The 21055-nt window shown below is 33.8% G+C and overlaps 1 protein-coding gene and 1 long non-coding RNA gene across 4 annotated transcripts in view; one reads left to right on the forward strand and one right to left on the reverse strand.

Annotated features, from left to right (window-relative positions):
• LOC105148200 (uncharacterized) overlaps positions 1–19206 on the forward strand; it is a 95209-nt gene extending 76003 nt beyond the window's left edge. For all 3 annotated transcript variants that reach the window (XR_846405.2, XR_846404.2, XR_015545289.1), the window contains one exon: positions 16045–19206. This is a non-coding gene — a long non-coding RNA (uncharacterized LOC105148200). The remainder of the gene's footprint in view (positions 1–16044) is intronic.
• Positions 1–21055, reverse strand: part of cpx (synaptic transmission protein complexin) — a 141766-nt gene that overhangs the window by 120165 nt on the left and 546 nt on the right. The window lies entirely within an intron of this gene.

Below are 21055 nucleotides of genomic sequence, written 5' to 3' on the forward strand. Positions count from 1 at the left end.
TGAATACATCCTGATGAGTATATACTCGCGCGCTAAGTAATTTCTCGTACCAAACTTTGATGAGTCACATAGCTAGCGCTCGGTATTTTAAAACCCTTAGTTCGATCCCTCAAGGAGAACGGAGGAGAAATAAAATAACAGTTTAATTTTAAGAATAACATGGAATATTCAATCTTCGTCAGAATCCGTCGGTAAGAGAACACACCAATCCGGAAGCGTAGACAATACCTTTGCTCTTCGGTAGCTTTGTATTGATTTACAGTGGTTTATATAGGGTGTCTCAAAATTTATGTTTGAATGTTCTTTTAACACTGCTTTTCCGAATTTTAAGAATTTCAGAATTTAAGAGTTTTTTTTTCTTAAAAATGAAATTAAAACATTGATTTCTAAACATTTAAAGAGAAATAATCTTTTTCATGAATTCTTCAAAAGGCTAAATGAAGGACTTTCTCAATTAATTTCAAATGAGATTTATTTTAGAATAATTTTAGTTAAAGTAATATTTGTAAAGGCATATGAAAAAATTGCAAAGTTGCAATAAATGATTATTTCCCTCGGTATTTTCGCTAGAGAAAACGGTCCACAATTTATTCATGTATGTATACAGTCACCTAGTCAGAATTGCGGAGCACAGATTACAAAAGATGCATAGGAACATACAATAACTACAATACCAATATCATTGTCTTTGCCAAGTCACTTGCGACAAAATTACAACGTATAACGATACGGTGAAACGTTAAATCTGGTCCGTGTATTATATATGCTTGCGACAGTTGACACTATCCACCGGTTAACCTTTCTAAACCGACACCTTATATACGTTTCTTACAACGGATATTCATATATGTTTCTTAGAACAGAATTCTCATCATTCGTATTATAAAATACTAAATATCAGGTACTTTTAACTACTTTTAATTACTACGAATACTATGAAAGTTAAATTCAGATAGATGCTGAAAAATTAAAGTAACGGAACTAGAAATGTTGATTTTAATTTTATTCTTCTCCTATAATTAATTTTATTTCTCTTGTTTAATAATAGTATTGTTAATAAATAAACGAAATCAGTATATATTTACTGTATAGAAAACGTAAAAAGACTTTTTTAAATCAGAATATTTCATTGATTCTCCTAAACCGTTGGATTAATGCTCTAAACCGCGATCTAAAGCTATTACTTCAAAAAGAGCACTAAGGGAATTAGTGACTCCATTTATCACTTAGCCTTTAGCCTTAATTTGTCCTCTCACCGAGCACATCGAGTCCTACCCACTCGAAATTCTATTTACCATAAGTAATATCAATAATGAAAAATTAAATATGAATTACAATGTACTAAAAATGTGCTAATTAATACAGCGGAAAGACTCCGGTTGCATTTGGAACACTAATGGAAAAAATGGACAAATTAAAATTTCATAGTTAAATCTATTACAATTCTTCAAGTCGAGATAACGAGATATCCAATTATATGATGACCAGAATTCTGATTAATATAAAAAAAAAATCAGAATTTATTGGTTCATTCATTTTTCAACTAGAAATTTGTCTCATTTTCAGTGTAGAGTTTATTTCTTTCGAAGTTAATTTGTAATAGCAAAAACAATTTTACTCGATTTTCGAATAACATATTTTTTTGTATTTAAACACTACGGTAACGATATTAATTACTCACAGTCGAGTAAAGATTCAGCTTGGTTAAGAAATAATTCATCTTTCTAGCCAGAGAGTAAAGTACATGATGTAATTACGATCGCTAAGTTTAACGAAATCTAGGGTGCAACTGCGGCGACGCATGTTGGACTCCATGGTCGATGGTGGATACAGTTGCATCAGCATCAGAGACTCCGAAGGGAAAGCTCGTCGACGCTAAAAGCTCGAAACATTAAAAGCGTCACATCCACGCCCCCGGCTTCCCTTTATGCTCGCGCATGTCGACGCAAGCTCGCTTAATTAAGCCAAATATGAGACGACGCTTTTATTTCGAATTACCTGCCAGTCTCTCTCATCGGTTAAAAGAAAGGCGACCTGTTTACAGTCGCGAGGATTTTTGTTCGTGTAAAAGAATGTAATGATACACGTATCCTTCAAAATGATATTTTAAAGCAGCTTGAAAAATTTCTTTCTCCGTTAAAAATTTTTGATTAGGAAAAGAAAAAAATTAAATTACTGTAATGTCTCATACAATTAATTCTGAAACTATGAAACTACGAACTTTATTAATATATGAACCCACCAAATGGAATTCTTCTTGCTCGCGGATAACGGTGTATGACGTAGTTGTTCGAGTGTTAATTCGCAGATTCACTGACTAACGGAGTAAAGAGGGATGAGAAACCGTTTATGCAGATTACGTGCTGTCTGATTACTGACGGTACGACACCATTTCTGGCACCCAGAGCCTGCCAACTCTCCACTTAACGCGCCTCCCAAATGCGCGGCTGCATCTATCCGCATCACGTGCCAAGATTAGTTATTAGATTGCAAGAACGGCTCAGACTATGTAACGACATCGGTATGGAAATGGGAATGAAGATGGGCCACTGTTATATGACGCGCACAAAACAGGAAATCTTCTCGCGGCAATCGTCGGGCGTTACTTACGTCGAGGAGATCTACGCTCAATGAGATTCGCGCCCATCCACACGGATGCTACGACAGACGTGTGGAATTTCAGCGATGTAACGTATAAAATTTATCACCTCGGGATTCCGGGATAAAACGTTTAATATCCCGAAGAACACCGCGTCGAGAATGAAATCGTCAAGCCATTCCGGCAATCCGGAAAGCGCAGAGCCGAGCAAGATGTTGAGTCACGAGCGGATCTCACTTAGCCAAGCAAAGTTAACATGTTAAGCGAATCGTTAATTGTGTGACATGCCGTGCCATGCGCTTCGTAGACGACCGCGAAGTTCAGAAGGAAACTAAATAGAAGATTGGGGTAAATTTGACGGAGAGAGAACTGCACTTGGCCCCTCAATGATGGCAAGAGTTTTGCCTTCCAGCTCCGTGAAACTCCGCCGGCATAGATGCAGCAAGAATTTCCTGGGAGTTACTAATGGTATTCCAACATCCCGTGCCAGCCCACGAATTCCATTAGAGTACGTCAATAATATTCTCTTACATGTTACAAGACCGATTAAATGTTAAATTACAAACGCGAAACTCGTTCGGTTCATCTTTCGTTTGCTCGTACTTGCTATAGATTTTGATATTTACCGTATTACTCACACATTAAATCCTTAGCAATAATATTACACACAGTAATAATCGCAGTGTAGCTGTAATCGCCGATAAATCTCATTATTGAGAAATAATTAATTTATAATTTGTTAAATTAACATTGGCACGTACAATTAAAGAAATTTATAGAGAACTTGTTTGCGAATTTTGTTTGAGTCACTGATGAGATACGTCGAATGAAAATGAAAATCGATGTTCAGACGTCTTGATGTGGAAGCGTCGGGTATCCGGTAACAGTTAATCGAATATCTAGCGCGTCTCGTACCGGAAATAGCAACGGAAGCGGAAATCTTAGATCAAGAAGTGGTTCACCTTGATCATGAAAGAGGATCGCTAACGGAGAGCGAGTGTCGCCTGATGGTATCTGTCTGCAATTCAACATAGAGATGTCTAAAGTACTCAAGAGTTGCTATCTGGCACGGCATGAACAACGAGAGTTCAATTTATCCTATCCTATAAATCTTGTAACGAGTTATTACTCGAATATTTATTGAAAAGCCACATAATAGTGATAAAATTTCGCGATATTAGTTTCTTATTGTATAAATGTTTTGTATAAATGGAAAAAAAAAACAATAGACGTGTTTTGTATGTTAGATATTAGCTTAAAAGTATGAAAAATTTTAAAAAGTGTGGCGTTTTTTAAATGCTCGCGTATCATCGTCTTTCTGAAACTTTATTAAAATTTCTCACGTACAGATTTTTATCTTGTTTCGTCTTTTAATTTACAATATATACAAAACTGCATACTAGTGGAAATAGCGATTTAATTAAACCAAGAAAGTAAAATAGCTACTGAGAATTGTAATTGTACATAAATTCAATTAACTTATGCTAACACTTTGAATTTCAATGTACACGTATCCGTTAGCAATTCACATGAAAATTGTCAAAGCTGCGACGCAATTAATATATTGAATAAGAACACATTTAAATTTGCATAAGAAGTTCGCTGTAACGTTTACCTTATTTAAGTTTTGACAAGTTCCACCAACTAATATGATCCCAACTAATATGATCTACGAGGCAGAACGTGAGTTCGCTTTAATAGTTGAGACGACAAAGGGTGTTGTAGACTGCCTATCGTGATTTAATGAGAGCGAACATTGAAATGCTTTTGTAATCGGATATAGCGGTTCATGTCTTTTGTATACGTTTAACGTTGCAATAACATTTCTTTACCGTATCGACAAGAGAAGTTGAAGCGAAAAAAGAAAGAGAGAGAGAGAGAGAGAGAGAGAGAGAGAGAGACAACAGCAACGAGAATATTATTAAAAAAAATTAAGTAGATTTAAAAAGAAATAGAAAAGAATTAAAGTTTCTCTTCTATTTATTTTAATATTTGTCATTTTGAAGCGATATTATTACCGATAATAATAAATATAATTCCCACTCGATTTACGTTGCCACATTTGTCGCTGGTGAATCTTATTGTTGGAGCGATGGGAAGCAATGCCATTTGACTGATGATAACCTCTTGACTATTAATTGGCGTTACTATCCCTCAATTAATAGAGACTTGGATAGATGGCAAATTACCACGTACAGCGCACTGTTTGACAAATATTTGTCTGTCAACACAGTCCCTGTTTTGATTTTAGTAAACTATACGTAACTATCATTGATTATAAAAACATTGCTCCTTTCTAAGTAACATCTCTTTGACGAGGATTCTTTTCGCTACAATATAAACTTCTTCATATAGCGAAATTTGAAAAATAATCATGTCGATATAGTTCGATAATTTACATGAAAGCAAACAAGGTCTGTCTCAGCAGAATCGATAATTTGTGACGCTCGTACAGGCGCCCCGATTTATTGAGCGATTCCGAAATGGCTTCCGCGGAAAAGTCAAGAGCGATAGCAGCTTATCAATATGGATGTGTTTAACTTGCTGCATAATGGACGAAGTCGGCATTTCCCCAACCGAATGATATAACGGCGTAATCATTAGTCGGAACATTCGGACGGAAACTTGGTTAACTCGGATCTCCACTTGGAAAACTAATTGAAAGAATCCTCTCCTGTTGGAGTCTTCCGCTCTACGTTTCCTTCCTTCTTAATTCTTTTTATTCTCGAAAGCTTTTCCGCCGTCTGCTTTGTGCGTTTTGATCTTCGGAACGACAGAAATTTGTAAGAATGCTTTGCGGAAGATCGAAGTCGATGGTAGGAGTGCTTTCTTTCGCAAGTTTAGAGCCGATATTTCTTTTTTTAGTAAAAATTTCAATCCATTTTAAATTGCAGAGATATTTAATGCTGAAAGCTGAATCGAAAGCGTTGGACGTTTTATTAAAAACTTAATGTTTCTTAATATAAAGCAATTCCTGATTATTTTTCTTATAATACTTATTTTTATAATAAACAATATTAAGAATCTTTAGATCGCATATGTGAGAACACAATTAATAATTGCCTCGGTGACAGATCTAAAGTCTAAAGGACTTAGAACGTTCGTATGGAATACAGAGAGATCCGGGTTCGACTACCGGCCGAGGCAATATTTTTCGCAATAAGTTTTTATTACAATTTTTTAAGATTAAATTTGGGAAAATTTCAGGGGATTATTAATATTTCAAATTGATTACGTTGAAAGTCCGACAACCATATCGACACGCAATTATAATTTCTGAAATTAATTCATTTAAATGAATATATATAATAATTCAACATCTTAACATTCAGACCGTAGTGGCGCTTCGTATTTAAAGTAATGTATCTAACATAAACAGTCTTATTTCCAATCTTATTACCAGTTATAACAGTTATTAATTAAAATATTTAAATAAGTAATAGAATACGTCAATGTATTAGGTGTTGGAATTAATTCGTAGCGTTTTTTAATGAAAGAATGTTATTTATTTCACATGAGCATTAAAAAATACATTAATGAAAGTACTTCCCATCACTTGTAAAACGCTACGAATTAATTCCAACACCTAATATATCAGTGATCAGACAGCCGGTGGGACACTGCACAGAAAAAAAATTAATTGGGTGGTACGACAAACCTGTAACTTACTGCGCAAATTCAACATCTATAACTAAGAAGATTTGATGGTTTAACAAATCGCTAATGTTATTCGGCTATCAACTTTGCTACTTTAACATAAAAAATTGACTGTCTATATATTACGACTGTAGATTTGCTGAATCAGTGAAGTTTTCAGCTTTGTTTTTTTTTCTGTGTGGGACATAATTGTCCCAGTGTCTGACCACAATTAGAAAATTAGTATGCTGATGGGAAATATTAATAGATGTTTAATAACAAAAAACAATTCAAAAAATTGATCTTTAAGTTAAAATGCATTTAAGATTAATATTAATTTAAATAACTAAATTTTGTGTCTGAGATTAATATTAATTTAAATTAATTAATTAAACATTTTGTGTAACTGTCCGGATATAGATACTATCCGACCCAATAACTGAACTATATCTATGTCCGGACATTTACATAACACTTTATTTATTTAGATTAATGTTGGCCTCTTAATATTCATTATTTAATGTTTCTATAAAATACACACAAACACAGCCAATGTATGCGCAAAAATTAAACATACGATGGATTATATCCAGAATTCGTCTTCAGGTAGTTGAAACCAAGTATTGCAGAAACAGGCATTCTATGTTCATTCCGATTGTCCTTTTTATTATTGTACAATAACATTTATACTTTACAGTATCTTTGCAGAGAAAAGATTAGTCAAAGCAGCTAAAATAGAACTGTAGCAGTTAAAACTGTCTTTATAATAAGGACAGTTAATGTCAAAACTCATGCTGCCAAAATTTGTATGCTGCTCAATTTATTAACTAAAATTTAGGTACTACAACGAAAAATATTCTCTGCTAGAGTGGCAACCAGCAGCATCCCAGAAATAATTGCGAATGGAGTGTTGCGGTTACGTGGCTAAGATAGTGACGAATAGCTGCCACTTATGTAGCTACTCATGTTAAGTACGCTTTTAATTTAGTTAGCACGCTTTTAATAAAGTTAGATGTCGGCAACAAATGTATTTTATCTTCAATAGCCAACTTTTATCAATAACAGCAAAATTTGAATTAGCAATCGATATTTAGCTGATATTACTAAGTCCTTTTTTTACGTGTAGTAACGATTTTCTACTATGACATAGGAGCATAAGTTATTCAGATCCATATCAGAAATATCCTCATATTACGGTATCTCATATTACGATTTCCATGTCTTACGATTTTACGATCATCAAATCTAACTTCTGTAATTAAGCAATTCAACATATATCCCGCATTTTTCTATTAGTACGATCTTATTTTATCACTACATGAAGAATTTATTGCCAAATATTTATTTATTTTTTTATTAATTAATAAAAAAGGTTACGTTCATCTCAATGAAACTTGAAGATATCCAAATTCTAAAATCTTTTTTTACAATGACTGCAGGCATGATCTAATAATGAATTTTCCACTGAATAGTTTTCAATCCAAGAGCAATAAATTCTTGATGGAGCCAATAGATAGCGTTTATTAGTTTAGCAAAAACGCCGCTATCTTATATTAGGCACTAATCTCATAATAGAGAGCTTTCCCCTCCCTCTACATATATGTGTATACACGCTCTAGTTACGATTAAAACTGATACGTAAATAGAAATAAAATAACGGTAAAAGTAACTAGTAAAATCGTTATCATTACCCCAAAAATGTAACTGCGTTGCTATGAACGTTACTCAGAAGAAAATGTAACATCGTTATCCAATCGTTACTGAAAAACTAACTTGTAATGATAACGACGTTACAAGTAACGCGTCATTTGTCAAGTCTGTAAATCATATACTATCACTCGTATATATATATATATATATATACATATATCTCACAACTATCGAATTTCCTTTTAAGCACATATTCTTGAGATAATTTTGAGACGAACATTCTAATACGAAAATGTCGAGCTACAACAATTTTTTTTAATTATAAGCTTTAAATGCTAACTTTATAAATAAAAAATCATTTTACTTTTAGAGCCTCTATTATTATTTCTGGATTCTTTTGAACGTTCTAAGACGAAAATCTTAATATGAAAATATCGAGGCTATAATAGTTACACTATCTTTACACTATCTTTAACCAATTATAATTTAAAAAAAACTATTGTAGTCTTGACATTTTTGTATTAATATTTTCGTCTCAAAATTACCTCAAGAATATGTTCTTAAGAGGAAATTCGTTAGTTGTGGGACACCCTGTATATCTAAAAAAATATACAAGTCAAAATGGTCTTCTAGATATCCGATTACTCATATCACGGAATAGTCCAAAGAATTTAAAAAACTGGGCAACCCATAGTAGATCTTAAATTCTGATTAGTACGTGCTTAATATGGCAGATGCGCCATGGATGCTTCATGAAATCTTGTACAAACTTGGACTGCATTAAAAGATTTGAAATTGCACATTTTATACAAAACTGCATACTAAAACATTTTCTTTTTCACCGTTACTACTTTTTTGCATGGTAAAATTTGTATTACTATAGCATCATTTGAATATTTTACTTATCGAAGTACGGGAAGGAAGAGTGCACGCGGTCATGTGATATACGTGACCGCGTATGCAGAACTTGGTAAGTCTCCCCTTGAAACTTGGGTAATCTTCGTCCCTGGCCGTTGGTGCACCACACGCGCACTTTCCCCAACTTGAAAATGAGTCTTCCCCAGAATTCACTTAGCAGACGCGAAATGGAAAAAGAGAAGCGCCGCAAGATATGTACCGAGGATATCCGCCGGTCTTACGTATCCTCAAAACCTTGGATAACCTCGAAAAGATCGTACATTCTTAGACTGAAAATTTTATCGCGTAAAATGTAACGTAGAAAAAAATATTGAAACTTTCCTAACACTCTAATAAACGTCAAAACGATGTTAATTAACTAAAAGCACTCATCGCGCGAGCTAATGAAAAATAATTCATAATGATTTGATATTGCTACTCCTACTTTCTTCAGCAGAAATACCTCGAGATGAGAGAAGAATGATGGGCTTTCAAACGTTAAAATCCTCATCGGACTTTACTTACTACTCTAACTGAGGTAGACATTTTTCTCGTGTATTAGACCAGGGTCGTTATTTAGTGTTTATGAACGATGAAACGACTTTCATAAATAATAATCAAGAAGTCTGGACGTTAAATCGATGCGGAAAGCATAGTTCTCTCGTTACGTTATTCGATAGCGGGTGGAAGCGGGTGGTTCTCATAAAACATATTTTACGAAATCTCACTAATTCCAAGCGCTATACGAGTCTCCCATAGGCGGAACGGCCTCTCCTTGTTACTTTCAATATTCCCCAAGCACTTACTTCGCGACGCCAATTTTACGAAGCAGTTAGCGGCGCTAACAAGTTATCGGAGTGAAATTGAAGGGAGATACCCAACGGCCGGGATATACCGGCGTGGATAGAAACTATACTACAGTTTGATCAGCTTACTGAAACTCGCCCTTCGGCTATTTTGATTACACCCAGCTAGATTTCTATCGTACATACAAGACGCCTCGAAACTATACTGCGCTTCTTCTCGATGATACTCGTAAATCCTAAAGAGAAAAACCAAAAAGTTCGAATTATTCGAACGAAAAGTTCTTATTTTTTATGACAAGACTAAATTTATTACATCTAGCATGTAATTTCTACTGTGTTTGCCATCGACGTTATACCTTTCGTATAATTACCTGTAACTGAGAAAAATTAATAAGATAAAAATTAAATTACCAAAGTGCAAAACATTAAGTTTCTATTTAACTCCTAAGAGCGCATTACTGAGCGCATTACTGACGAATGCAATCGAGAAGTCAACCAGCGGGAAATCTTACGGTTCGCGGCCATTAAAATGAAATGTGCACGGAGTTGTAGCCAGCGGCGATGGCGGTGTCGCGAGTCAGCTGATAAAATTCCCAGTTATTCGAGAAAAGGCCCGAAGGTAGTACGGGTTTCGAAGGATTTTATAAATTGTCCGAACGAACGGACCATTCATTCTGGTAGGACGACTGATTTTACAACTGCTGAATTATACGCCCTGAAAGTTCGAGCTTCCATTAAAATGAAATAACATTCCCGATGTAGCGAGGTGCACTACGGATTGAGAGACACGTTTGCCTCATCCTCCGAGAGCGTGAATAAGAATAAAATATATCGTTTATTCATCTCGAGATAAAAGGATAAAGACGCGTTTATTCGACGGGCGATAGACAATCAGATTTTTTTTATCTATCTTCGTGGCAGGTAGTCATAAAAACATCGTACAAGTAAAACACGACCATTGAGGCGAAGCATCGAGCACCACGTTGAAAGATGAAAGTCATATACATGTGCTCCACTTCTACCGACTCACTTATGACCCATATTCCTCTACAGTTTATGACGCAAGTTGTAAAACCGTCTGTTGGGCGCTTCTAAACTTGATAAGGACTTAAGTCACCGGAACATCGAAATGTCGCGTAAAAGTTTACTTCGATAAACCTGGTGGCGCGTATCACTGAACGCAGCGTACCTAATTTTAAACAAAACTTAGGACTCTGGAAATAAATGTATATGCGCAACTCTCAATGAATAAAGTATGACGTTGAAATGTTCATTCTTGCTTACATTTAGCGCTTAATACGCCTCTTTGAAACGACAGCTTTCTCCATTATAAACGGCGGAAAGAAGAAAAGAGCGAACTTCAGCACAGTCGTCGATAAAACGTCGGTCGGGGATAAAGACGGCTAAGCAAGGCTAAGCATTTGTCGACGTGTGAAGTCGGTCCTACCCGGAAAAACTTTCTGAAATATTGAGAGACTCTAGAGAGACTTTCAGTGTTCGATGCGAATGCTGTACGATCTCCGTTTTTCCAATTCCGTTCCTATCTCTATACCCTTCCGCCGCAAAAGAAGATGGACTGTCATCTCTGTTTAAGTCTCTATTCAACAGCACTGATCGTTAAAGTTAAATTAACTACTTGTATGCAGTTTAGACGATTTTCTAGCGAAAATAGAAAGATCGCTCAATAAAATCAAATTGACTTATTCGATCATCGCAGTTCAAAGGAGATGCGATAAACTCTATTTAATGTATATATGAATTTGTAGATCTAGTTTTCACACTGTCTTTTATTTTTCTCCAACTTTATCATATACATTAAATAATTACATCGAAGAATACACAAAATGAACATTTGAAACCGTTATAATTCTCCATCACAAAAAGAGAAATTGAAATGTATACGTTTGAAAATTTATCGTGCATGAAATGCAATTCATTTGTATTCATTGGTAATATCGAGAATTCAATCAAGACTCCATCGAAATTTGTAACTTGTAACCAAGAACTCACAAACTATTTCCTACAAGAACTCGTGCGAAACATGCTCTAAAGGGACGCTATATAGTTCTCCAAAGCTCAGAGCACTTCCCACGAATGTCAGAGACTTTTCCTATTATCGGACATTCTCTAATGTTAATGTGTCTTTCCCACCGGTATTCGGCTGTAAACTTAACGTATTTTCGTCGTGACTTAAAACCTATCGAACTTTCCTCGTTACGTCAGATTTCATCGACAGTTAAACGACGTCAGTAGGATGGAATGGCATGAGAATGAGACTCTGCACTGAGATCGCGGAAACCTTTTACGCGTAATTGCTGATGGAATCGTGAAAATAACAAAACAAATTTCAAAATTAGACATAGATCTTTCCATGATTGTAAATTTGTCATTTATATTATAATATTAAAGCGTTAATTAATTTTATAATACGATACATAGTAATATCATTAAAAAACAGTAAAGGCGACTAAAAAGTAATTAATACTGAATTTAATTTTTAATTATTTATTCACTCAATTGAAATAACAAACACAAAATAGATTGATAATTACATCAAGTTAAACCTTCCTTAAAATATTTCTCTCAATTAATAACATTCATTAAATATTTCGTCGTACATTAACCTTTTGGATAAAAATATCAATTACTTGTTGATAATTTCCAGAATTTATTTTTATTATTCAAATAATTTGTTCTTCCGGGATTATAATTCTGATTAATTATAATTTCAAAATAAAAATCAAGATATTTCACACAATGTATCTAGTCTGTTGTTACGTATTGAAATAATAATGTATTACAATTTCTATATTATACTTTATATTATAATATAGGTAATTTCTTTATATTCAAATGCTGCTTTCTAATATTCTTTTAAGCTAATTTAAAGAATCTTTTGAATATCGCGTCAATGTAGAACTGATGAGAACAGGTTTTTTTCGATCAGAAGCTCTGCAAACAATCTTAAATTATATATTTTACATCACAAAAATCAATTCGAATGAAAGGAACACAAACGCAAAATATCTGATACATAAAAATTTTAGACAGCCCGATGCATTAGTTTGCACCATGGAGATTTTATTCGGCAGATATGCTGGTGATCAAGAATTTCCGCGCCGGACGGAGATGGTAAAACTGAACCGTGAGCAAACAGTAATATGGGCGGTTTTACGCTAGGAGAAACGGACAGTGTGGCGACTGTTGGTGTGCATCGAGGAAATCCAGAAAAATCGCTTTCTCTTTTGTACCAGCGCGGTCCACAATGTGGATAAAAATACGATGAACGTGCAATTTCGCCTTCATACTCGCCTTTGTAGTAACCACTTCATACCTTTTCCATTTACCACACATTGCTATTCTCATTCCTCCCAAAAAAAAAGTTTCTCCCTTGAAAATAAAAATTCGCTTAGTACACAATATATTTCGAATTGATGTATTGATGAACTATTTTTTCGATCGCGTTGTCTGACGATACAAATAATTTGCATAAAATTCTTTAAATTATTTATTAAATTATTAGTTCTACTTGTATCTGCTTTTTAGTATTAGAATCGTTTAATCTTGGTGAAAAAAGTTTTCCTTTCTGTTATAAAGACGGCTAAATAGAGAAAGGAGAGAAAGAAGAAAAGAAAGAAATTTATTATATTCATTTTATTGAACGTAGACTATCGATTTGGTAAAGTTGTCGAGAAGTTGATAAATAAACTTTAGTTTTTACAAACTTTTTCTCATCTTTCTTATATTTTTCTTCATAAAGTCGCAACATCTAACTGATTGTGAGATAAGCTGATTCAACAACATCAAACATATCTAATAATTGTCGGATGTTCAGTATACGTAAAAATTTTAATTCATCTGAAAACTTCTTTTGGGACGACAAGGATAAATGTAAAACGAAAAAAAAAATCAATTGCGATATATCAATGTCGTACAACAACCGCAAAAGGCATCCGCGAAATCCGGACGAGACCGTGTTTTTGCGAACGTTCCCTTTTGCTCGCGAGACGCAAAATTGCGGAATGTACGCTGCGGCCTGGTTCTCTTATTGCGTCGCGCGGAAAATACATATACGTTCCGGTAGAAAAGTAAGTAGTTTCGTTTAAAGCAGTAGTTCTCCATTTTTATTTCTAGTTCTCTCTCTCTCTCTCTCTCTCTCTCTCTCTCTTTCTCTCATTCTCCTTTTTTTGCTTTTAAGCTTTTTAGGTCACAGATTTCTTAAATCATAAAGATCATTTTAGAATGTGAATAAAAGAATGAGTTGAAGGTACGCACGATGCTTCTAAAAGTTCGTTTTGTTTCTCTAAATATTAAATAAGAGCAACATTTCATGCAAACTATGAAGAACGTGTTATTAAATAATGTTTCACTTCTATTTTTGCCCTAACGTACCTATTTTTCAATGAATTTTTTTTTTAAATGATCTCTGCTAGTCAACGGTCGGCACTAGAAGCCCATTTAAAGCAGAGGGATGAATCCCATTGAAATAACAATCGCGCAATGAGGTGCTAACTCGAACGCCCGTTAAACTTTTCAAAATACGGTATAGTAGGCGCATTGGACTGAAGTGCAGCAAGGGTAAGGGAACAATAACGACATTGTTCGCTTTCGGTACGCGAAGACCCAGCGCGTGCAATCTGCGGGCCTGGCATTGTCTCGTTAATTAAACGGATAAGCCATTGCGAGTCGACGGCGGCGACGGCAACTAACGGCGACGATGCAGACCATCGGGAGTTGACGCTAAGGGAAGCAAACGCGAACGAACGAACGAACGAACGAGAGAACGAGCGAACGAACGGCACCACTCGACGCGTTGCACAAAGCGACGGAAACGTTTGACGGGGTTGACGGACGTAGCCGGAGATAACAAAGTTGGTGGCGCGATGGTAACGTCGAGCCGGCCGGCAGAGAGGCTGACGGAGAGAAGACTTCAAAGCTGAGGAGGACGGAATCATGTGGGAAGAACAGAATAAACGTCTATTCACATACATTGCCACCCAGGGATCCAGTCTCCCAACATACACATACTGACTTCTACAAATATACGCAACGTTTCACTGTCATTCGGTTTATATTTGATCAATAAAAAGCAACGTGCGTAAGCGCCGGGTTGGATAAATTTTTTAAAACCGATCGTTTTACCGCGCAGCTGTTACTTCATTTTCCAGTTCGATTCAAAAATAAATGGCAATGGAAATGTAAGATAGAAAAATCTAGCTTATATCAAGAGAAAAATCTCTGTTAAAATAAATATTTTTATCCACAAAGATGTGATGTCAAACCTGTACGAGAAAATATTTGAAGAAAATCTTGCGAATTATTCGAGATGTTATTTGATTTAATTGAATTAATCGAATCAAATCAATCTAATAAAAGTTGAAGAGATATGTAGACGAAGAATTGATATTTTGTATTTAAACGGCGCTCTAATTATTTAACTTTTTAAAATAAAATATTGCTTAATTTAATTTTCTATACTATACATTTTATATAATGTGTATCGTAATAGTGAGATTGCATCTCACATTTAAAACATTGTTAGCTAATGAATGAATATACGCAAATTTAATCTCGACTTAACATGTTATTTATTTTTCCATCGAATACTTCATAAAATGTAAAGATTTTGAAACTACAATTTTCATGTATTATATTTTTATGAATTTTTAAAGAACTTGTTTCATCACCTATAACTAACATCTTATATTTAATTATTTGATAATATAAGCAAAGTCTACAACATTGTATTTAATAAAGAAACATTTGTTTAAAAATGTAAGTTGGAAAAGATTTGATTTAATAGTACCTATGTATTTAATGTAGAGAAATTATAGAGGTATTTTGTAATTATAATGCGTAACAATTATAATACATTATGAATTTTGTGACAATTAGTGGTAGCATAATTAATTAACAGTTGACATCTCTGTTGTGAAATCATATCATTACAAATTAGCACTAAAAATCCAAACTCGTATTAGTAATTAATAGCGATACGAAGAAATAGCGCCAAATGAATAATGAACTAACGTTGACGTATCAATATAAACAATTTATTCAAATATGAAAAATCAAATTAATTTCGCAAACCGCATGTTTCGGATAACAAAGCATCTTTCATCAGCGGCGAAAGAGAAGAATTTAGAATTATCTATCAAAAATGATCATTACAAATGTCATACTTTTCTTCACAAGGTTACAGTTTTACAAAGAATAATATGATATTTGAATAAATCTCAGATATCGCATTAAATAAGCTAAGTAAAAACATTATATGAAAAAGAGGAAGAGAGAGAAATATCTACAAGAATTAAAGATACATATAATGTTTCGCAATTACATAGCGCTTGATTTATATTTTCTATATGATAAATATATAATATATTTACTTGGGTACACGCCTCCCAGGTTACGTGTTCAAATGGGAAGCATTGAAAGTATTTTCTCTTATTGCAGTTGCATCTCCTCCTTCCTCAAGAGATCTCCGTATGACCGAGTAACGAAATATGCACGAGATAGAAGAATAGGTAGAACAAGACTGGCTGGTCCCGCGGGAAGACGAACTACGCTGTCAAACCTCCGATCAATTTTTCACTCACGTAATTCCTTCGCTATACAATTTTCCGATATGTGTACTACTTGCTGTGTTGAACCTGCCAGCGTCGCAGGAGACCAGATCGGGGTTTTAAAATTCTCTTCCGTTCAAACGCATCCTTGCTCTTCCTTCTCGTTCTACTGTGCAATAATTGAAGAATGGACATGACACGATATATTAATAAACAAAAAGATCGCCGATTGAAATAAGAAATAAATTTCAATAACATATTGTAAAATAGTCAATCACGGAACACCTTCCTTTCTAAGATTGTAATTCTGAGAACATAAAGGATAGAGAAGAATATCTCTAAATTATTATAGCTATTATAGGCAATTCACCAGCACGTAGAAAATTCGATTTAAATTAAAAATATACTTTCTTCTTCGTAATAAATTCTCTAATTTTCTTCATAATGATTCTTCCTTCTTGAGATGTTCCTTAAGTCACTTCACAGAAGTATATCAGTATTTTATGGACATCGCTGTACTTAATTTACTGCGATACGTCAAGAGCATTAAATCGCTCTTGCTGTAGTTAGTAACTACATTTTCTGCTCGCCAACGATCCTTTGTTACTTTTCGCATACACTCGTCTTGCTTTTCGTCGTATTAATACGGATACTAGTGTTGAGTCGGCTGTTGCAGGGCATCGCTAATAGATGCTAAAATACAATTTGCTGATAGATACGCGAACAGCCTTCGGAGGAGCAGATTTTAGCAGGAGTAGAGTATTAATTAACGTCGCACGATTCCATTAAAATGATGCGCTGTCTAAAGGATATATCCATTTATCGTTAATAGGCTATTTAGCGCGACACGTGGGATTTATCCGAGTATCATTACTCTTTGTGAAATTATAACCTTGTGAACAAACCGTGTTACATACGTAATGATCATGATTTTGCAATAGAGAATCAAATGTTAATTAATTATACTATTACTAATCGTCACAAAATTCATATATATTATAATTGTAATATATGCATTGTGATTATAGCAAATATAAGAAATATTGCTTTATTATAAAATTATCCTTATTTCTGTGAGTGCATATAATTATTTCAGCTTTCTCAGATGCGTTTATACGAATTTCTGTGTACATTTAACATGAATTTATTTCAAAATATATATTATATATTGTAGTAATCGATACCTTTATGTTATTAAAGTAGTGTCCATTGTTAGAGGTACCAATACTGTTTGAAGTTCTTCGAGGAAGTTTTATACGCGCAGAAACTGCTATATGTTGCAATTAATAGAGTCATTATTGGATGTGAAAGTAGGTTTAATCCTCAAGAGAACGTACTGAGACGTTTTTTGCGAATTCTAGCACTAAAGGGTTGCCTCTCATTCTTGGTCCAATTTCGCCAGCAAACCAGTGCGTATACGAAGCAATGAGATGAAATACCTCAGGGAATATAGGAGAGGTAGAGAATTCTGCAATACCTATATGACATAGAGAGGTAAAGAGACTTGCCGTTCGTTCTCTCTGAAGATCAACTTCTAGGCTATCGCAATATCAACTCTCATCGAACCCTATGACTTTTCGAATTGCTGATTGATTACGAGATTAGGATTGATCACATAAAAAAAAACACATGACTGTAATAAATCACATGTCCGAATGAATCATGTAGACGTAATCTTCATCCATCTCTACTTCTCCATTTCTCTAATTCTTTCTTTCTCGCACGTTGTGACCCTTAATGTGCAAAAACGAAGAAATAGCTTGAAAGCGGCCAGTAGGATGACAGTTCAGGAGGACCAGCACGATCCAGGGATTCACGCGAGACATTTCTCTCCTCCGCAAAAAATCTAGAACGTAGACGACGTAGTAGGACGTGTTAGAAATAAATTATATATTTAATATAAAATTTATATATTTAATATAAATCCTCTTGTTATACACAGCATCGTGTATCATATGGAATAACCAATAATTATCATGTTATGTAATGTATGGAATAGGCTAAAAATGTTTAAATTTTATTGTCTGTACTATACAACCTACAATTACGACCTGGATTAATCAATAAGTCGATAGGTTTAAAAAAATCTCTGATAAATAAGCTTGAAAGTTTTAAGAAATACTTTCTGTTTAGTATCATATAATTGTTAGTTATTAACAATTTTACTTTTTGAAGCGGTTTTCATATATTATATAAAATAACCAGTTCTTTTTAAAAAAGAATCGTGGTTTGTTCAAACTGTACGTTGTAGCTTAGAAAATTCACAAACCACATCTTTTTAAAATAAACATTTCAGCAGAACTAGATTTTTCCATAAATTTTGTCCTTTGTAGAATTGCATAACTGAGCATTCCGTGTAAAAGAAAAAATTAAACACGTGCCCTTTCTTACCAAGAAGTTCTTTCTACATTTCGCGTTTTTTTTTTTTTTTGCTTTTCTGTCGATTTTTTTCATTCTTCGACGAAACTAGCACTACTTCCCTCGAAAATACAAATAATGGATACGCCTCTTCATGGAATGTTACATCTCTACATAATAGTGCTTGTCAATGTACACAATCAGTTCATACGCAGATTAATCCGAGTAGTAATTTAGCTAGTCTACGAGTGAACCGCGAGATTTACTTGCCTTCGTATGCACTCATCAACATGTACATCTACATATCCATTTTACTTAACAATGCATCTGCGAGTCTCTCTCATAGAATTTCACATCTCGCCAGCGGCAAAACATATAAAGGACAGTAAATTTTTATAAAGTCAGCGTACAGAGCGAATAAAGTTTCTTTTATCGGTACAAAATAATAAGTATATAATTGTCATAATCACTCTGTGACTGATACCTTGCAAATCTAGCATTTCAGGAAATTTTTATCAAGAAAATATATTCGATAAAATCGATTAAGAAATACATGCTATGAGAAATAAGCAAGCATTTTAAGTACAACGTTTTGCATACAACAAGCATATCAAGGTTTCACTTGAGCGGATCTTGTATACAAGGAAACTAAAAAGCCGGTTTCCATACTGGCAAGACACAGTCAATCTCTCAATACAGAAATACGGAATTTTTTGCTGTTTACTGAAACGGTTTCGCTATTGATCGGTCGCAGCAGTTATTCGGTTAGTGAATAAAGTTTCGCCGACGAGGGATTCTGAGATGAGCAGAATCCTCGCGGGAGCGAATTTTTGCCGGGGACTTTGCGGCGCGTTCTTACCGGTGCACAAAGCCGCTGTGTTTACGTATATCTACATGATGCCTCTTTCACCCGGCCATGGCTTCGAGTAGTTGCATGTTGACAACGTAAGCAGTATAATGTATAATTCGGTATACATTCTATAATATAATTCAGCAAAGGATAAGTTGGGAGGAATATCATAAGAAATCGCCACATTATGAAAAACGTCAATAAAGATAATCTCGTGAGCTTTCGTAATGGAATTCGAAAATTTAAGCTCTACGTGTTCTTTAGATTAAATTTAGAAGTGTCTAAAAATTGTAAAAATATCTCAAAATGTAAATAATGTTCTTTGTAATTAATTGTATTTTTTGAAAATAAATAAAATCTCACTTTAATTTTTTATTGTATAATTCTTTTCTGTTTCGGTGAGAGATAAAACGATTTAAAATGTCAAAAATGTTTTCTTTTGACAGTTTTTGGAAAGATATATTATATTGTTGAATTAAAGTTCTTTCCTTTTTTTCTCAACGTAGTAAAATAATCTGTCGTATAAAAACTGCTCAAATAGGATTTGTGTGGATATATTAGTGGATATTTATTTAAGTGGACGTCCCTGCCAATAGGTGACAGCACCTTATGAGGCAAACCACAGGAACAAGAATTCCAGTGAATTAATTTTTTTTTTATATGCCGGTTTCGCTGCAGAACAGATATTTAATCAATATTCATTGAAACTTGGCAAAATACAGTAAAATAAATCTCATTTGTATTATCGATGTAAAAAAAAAGAATTCTGCACGCTATAAATGTGGATCAGTCAATAAGGTTTTCGAATCTTTCAAAAAAATTAATGTATTAGCTTTGCAACAATCATATGTTTTCAATTTATTATTAAATTTACTCAATTTACTGTATTATGTATAATAATAATAATCAATATATTATTCGTTACTATTTTCTGGTAGAAATTCTCATTAGATTTGATCTACAAGTTAAATCGTTATTACTAAGTACAGATACCACAATATTTTCTCATCGTCATTGGAAGTCAGATAAACCGATTCTTGTCAAGTGGTTTATGCAAAAAATAATATGAAATCTATAACTTTCTTTTTGAAAGCATGAGATGATCTTTTGTGGATGAACTAGATCTGATTTAGTTTTATATGCAGGGTTTAGTTAAAAAAAAATAAAATCTTCTTACAAAGAGTTCTTTAGAGCTCTACTTCGCTGCATTACTTCCGTGTTATAACATTACGAGTATAATAATATTATGTCTGTGTTAATTGACGTACATTTAACATTCTCTCGCTATTCAAAGTTAAAAGTTTAATGTAATCTGCAATGTAATTTTCGTAATGTATAGATCCAAACTAAATTTTTACAAGTCTAAAAAAAATTTGTATCAAAGTTATTTTTAATTTGTGCATAATTATTGCATTCATTAATCTAATTAATATCGAAAAATCAGTTTAATTGAAAATCTTTTGAAGTTTTATATATATATATATATATATATATTTAAAAAATGAATTTTATTGATGTCTACATTTCTGTGCAAAATCTTAATAAATCTAAATAAATAAGTAAGCTATCACAATTTCAAGTATACGGATTAATGATTTTAATTTTCTACTATATCGAAAACTTCGAGCTATTTTAATGAAACGCAACATGTAAATCTCAGAATTTTAGTTATTTGTAGAAGGAAAAGAAAATT

The sequence above is a fragment of the Acromyrmex echinatior genome, chromosome 1, assembly GCF_024713525.1.
Source record: "Acromyrmex echinatior isolate Ae372 chromosome 1, ASM2471352v2, whole genome shotgun sequence".
In the NCBI taxonomy this organism is placed as follows: domain Eukaryota; kingdom Metazoa; phylum Arthropoda; class Insecta; order Hymenoptera; family Formicidae; genus Acromyrmex; species Acromyrmex echinatior.